This window comes from Poecilia reticulata, linkage group LG3 (genome assembly GCF_000633615.1).
Source record: "Poecilia reticulata strain Guanapo linkage group LG3, Guppy_female_1.0+MT, whole genome shotgun sequence".
In the NCBI taxonomy this organism is placed as follows: Eukaryota; Metazoa; Chordata; class Actinopteri; order Cyprinodontiformes; family Poeciliidae; genus Poecilia; species Poecilia reticulata.
The window spans coordinates 20,842,105-20,846,942 of record NC_024333.1 but is presented as its reverse complement, the minus strand read 5'-3'; the positions used below and the strand labels follow the sequence as shown (position 1 = coordinate 20,846,942).

The 4,838-nt window shown below is 38.4% G+C and overlaps 1 pseudogene; it reads left to right on the top strand.

Annotated features, from left to right (window-relative positions):
- Positions 1-4,838, top strand: part of LOC103462591 (transmembrane protein 266-like) — a 34,704-nt pseudogene that overhangs the window by 1,125 nt on the left and 28,741 nt on the right.

Genomic DNA, 4,838 nt, shown 5'->3' with positions numbered 1-4,838 from the left:
ACACACACACACACACACACACACACACACACACACACACAGGCACACATACTTTGTTGAAGAAGAGGCTATCTTTTAATGTCCCAGTGCAGAACCTGACTGATGCAAAGCAAATGTTACTGATCTCTTCATCGTCAGCAGGGCTCTGAAGAAACCTGACGAGACAGCAGTGCTCAGCTTGTGTTGGCCTTTGCAGAAATTTTAAAGAAGTTGGCTGGTCGGGGTCACGAAGTGGATGAGCATTATTGATTGAYCATGTCAGCAGTGTGTAGACTAGATGTAACCAGGAACGTATGCTGGCAATTTCAGCTGACCATATGTTTTGCGAACGTTGGCAGAATTTCTTTTAACTTCACTTGAACAGCCGTAGCTATAAGCTCATGTGTACTGCACATCCCAACTGTTAGGGCGGTATGCTCAACAGTTCATGAAAAACACTTTTACTTTGCATATCAACCAGGAAATCAGACTATAAAACACCCCATCAGTTCTGCACGGAAAATGCAAATCCATCATAGAAAATGTTTTAAATCTCTATGACACTTTATGCTTAGCTTTCTTCCACAAACCTTTGTGACTTTTGCAGGACATTTTAAACAACAATATGGCATCTTCTGACACTAAATTAAATTTGGTTGCCATGGGCTTCATGATAAGTCAGAATATTCCAACAAACACAAAACCAACCTTGCATTTCTGTCACAGGTTCCCGACCAGCATCATGCTGAAAACCTCCATGAAAAGGAGAGGAAGTCATGGATAGTCCAGAGAGATTGTACATGAATAAATGGTCATATGATCTTTCTCTGAATTTGTAAATATTTAACACATTTTGCTACTGCAATAAAGTTGCATTTTAGATTTAGTTTTAAAACCACCTAAGCTCTCCTAGCACAATGAAGTGTCTGAGAAAGTGCCAAGACTAAAATAAAGCTATCTACAGCAGAAGAACAGTTTCTAATAGTTACGTCTTTAAGAAACGGTAAATAATTCAACAATGACCTGAGACAGAATCACTTGTCATTCCTACATCTGAAAATAATATTTTGAGTCTTTTGGCAATTTTGCAAATTGATGTCGGATCACGACACAGCAGTCTTTCATTTTTTATTTGCAACGTTAGGTAGTTTTTTCTCCTTTCACGTGTACAATCTATTCGTTATCCATTAAATATGAGTCAAACCTTAGCGTAAGCTCTCTCTGAGATGCTCATACACTCTGTACGCTATAGCACAGGATTCAGCACACACATACAAAGACTCCGTTTGACACCAAATCAGGCTTCACTCCATTGGTTCCCTTCAGTTAGCCAGTCCTAGCCAGGAACAGATGGATTTCACAGACGCACCATCAACAGCAGGTAGTGAAGACTGTCACAGTATGCTGGTATCACACCTCGTCCAGCCCAGTTGAATCTTGTTCCATATCAGGATCAGTAGTAGCATGAATTTCCATTGCTCTTCGTGCTGACACAGATGTGTCAGTGTTTGTTAAAGATGTGATTTTTGTGGTACGATGATGCTAAAGCAAGACCACAGGTTTGTGAAAAATAAGCTGAAGGCTGAAGATTGAGTCTGTTTTGGGGTTTTTTTGGTCTGCAGGGAGATAGGCGCTCTTAACAGACAGGGGCTAGAGTTATTTTACCGTTGAGCTCAATTTAATCAAAGTGTGTGCAATGTAATGCGGATGCTTTCATATCAAAGTCATTAGTGTAAAATATTTGTCCATAAAAAAAATAAAATGTCAGTAGGAGTTATAACCGTAATCATACTTTCTTTAAGCTTTAATGAAATTCCATTTTCAGTGCCAGGATGAAATTTTACATGCACTCATCCCTCATCATGCCATGATATTTTTGGGGATTTATTTTAACCGTACTTTTTTTTCAGGGTGGAAGAGTCGCGCAAACTGCAACTTCAGTGCTTTTTAAAAACAAGAGCCAAATGTGAATTTGAGTGGGTTAAAGTCTCAGAAATACACATGCGTTTTTTTACCACTTTTTTTTTTTGTTATTTGTTTATGATAATCAGCCGGATTTTAATTTCATTCAGACTTAATGCAGTTTTTAAATGATGATTTTATTAAAATAGATAAAAAGACACTTGATGTGTTTTGTGAAATGGGTCTCTGTGTTCATACTTCTTCACCTTGTAATATTTGTCTTCCTTATTGTTGAATCGTGAGAAATGAACTGAGTTGTGTTGTTCTGTTTTTTTTTTCTTTTTTTTGTGAGCTTGTGTGTTATTTGAATGCTACGCACTTGGAGTAGTTCAGGTATGTCGGCCATTCCTGCAAACGAGCACCACTGTTCCATATTTTTCTGTGTTTGTAGGTAATGGCTCACAAAGTGTTTTCCTGAAGTCCCAGAGCCTTAAAAGTGACTTGTAACCCTTTGCAGACAGAAATATGTCAGTGAAGCTGTTTCCTAAATGTCGTTAAATGTCTTTAAGTTGGAGCTTGAAGCTTTTGAAATCTTTTAGCCTTCTTCATGTTGTCAGGCAGATTCATAGGTCATTTCTTGATTCTACAGTTACTGTAAGTGAATGTTGTTACTGAAATTAAACACAACTTTTTCAAAAATTAAAGCTAAAATTAACACGGGTTAGTCACAGTTAATCCGTAATTGAACAGGTCATTCCTTTTTCATGTTTTTTCCCCCCCTTAGTGGAAGAAAACGCCATTAGACAACTGTGCCTGGTAATTTTATTTTATTATCTGAAATACTCAAATGCTCCTAAAAAGCAATAACATAATTATTACACCAGTAAACAAATACTCTTCCACCACATCGTACATCCATCCTCACAGACAAGCTGATACACAGCCCTACGAAATTGCTTGAAATTCATAATTCCGTGTATCTTTTTGCATTTATTTACTGAAGTTAAACATTCAATAAAATGTATATTTCCTGTGAACAATTTATACATTTTTAAAATTGCACAATTTATACATTTTTAAAATTGCAAGCTTACTGGAGAATGGGCATGCTTTACTCAGCTAAGCTAAACTCTTTTCTTAATTGGATGTAATCATGTCAGAGTTTTTAAGTCGTTTGAAACTCAAGAAATCCACATCTGTGCTATCAAGCACAGAAAAAAAGAAACTGTTCATGCATCCTCTTTGACTGATTGCGTTTGTGTCACCCGTGTTAAATGTTAGAGCGATGTGCGCGAGCCGCCACACCGATATCTGTGCTCACTTTCAGACAGGGGCGGATCTATTGGGGTGGCATGGGATGGCATGCAGTTGCCACCCCAAATGAGAGCCTTGCCACCCCTGTTGCTACCCCAAATAGTTATGGGAAATCGGACATTGAGCGCACGAATCTCTTTTTTCCGATAACATTGAATGCAACTCAACGTAACTTACGCCTACTGCTGAGTAGCGGGAAGTGCGAGAGGACAGAGCGCGAGGCAGCAGCATTAATGGATACATTACTGGACTGGACATTACGTGACTTATCGTGCGCCACACATGCACCACTGCTGTCCATTGAGTCAACATTATGGGTGGTCAGAAAATACCACAGTCACACAAAGAATCTGAAAAATGGATGACATGTTTAGCGGTTAATTCAACCCTATGAATTGGATAACAAGAGCTTCAGATTTAACAGGTGAGCAAAAAGTTTTAACTTAAAAAAAACATTGAACAAGCGATCAGTGGGTCAGTTATGCTAGCCTAACTGTTGCTAACCTTCTATTGACTTTGATAACCTTAACATGTGGGAAGCAGTTCGGTGTGTTTTGGTTCCGTTAGCACTAAATCAGGTCACATCAGTAGAGCGGCTGTTTAAATCAGCTAATCAACCACCGCGGTATCGGGCGAAAACTTATTAATAATGACAATATAGACATCAAACCTGACGGAATAATGTAACAGACTGAATGTTATGTTTTGGTGTTTTTGCTTCTTTTTTGTGTGGGAATTTTTTTGTGTTTCGGTGTTGATTCCCCTGATCGGTAATTTCTGCTCTGCTTGGTTGTCTGCCGGTTGCCATGGCAACGGGTCCGCGTAAGGCCAACACACACAGCAAGAAAAGCCAGAATAGAAGTGGTGTTTGGTTCTTCACCTGTTTATCAGCCTTATTGTACCTTTATTGTAGCTCACTGTCTGCAGCCGCTGCAATTCCTAAAAGTTAAACATGCGACAAAAAACTGAACTAATCATCAAACTATGGCTCCTAAAGCATATTTAAAATAAAACGACTGACCAATATAAGATAAATTTGATCCTTCTTGCATCTTGACAGAACTAACAGAAACAAAATACAAATGATGGCGCTACAAATATTTTTGTGACAGATTTCTGCTCGTCCTGCGTTGGGATAAAATGGTTTTCTGGACATAACTCAATGAATCACATAGTGACTAATAGGCACTGTCCAATCCAGTAATCCATATYAATTTATGAAATACATAAAAATAAGTAACTATACTATATTAAGAAATTATATTTAATCCTCAGTGCTACATGAATGCAAGTTAAAACATTTTGCAACAAGTAAATTAAGTCCAATGTTAAGTCTGTGTAAGCTAAACGTGAGAGTGAGACGTCATATATATACAGGGGTGAAAGTAAGGGGGTACGGCAGGGTACTACGTACCCCTAAAAGATTTAGCTGGTGTACGCAGTACCTGCAAGAGAGGAGAGCAGCTGTAAAWCATGAATGGGTTCACTGTGCAGCCVTGAGTTCACCCACTAATCAGCTGTGACTGATTAGTTTTTCAAGAACAATCTAAAACACAACTTAATCAGTTAATAAATAACTTTTTTCCCCATTTCATATTGTTTCTGAACTGTTCGTGCTTTGCTAGAGCAGCGGGGCGATATGT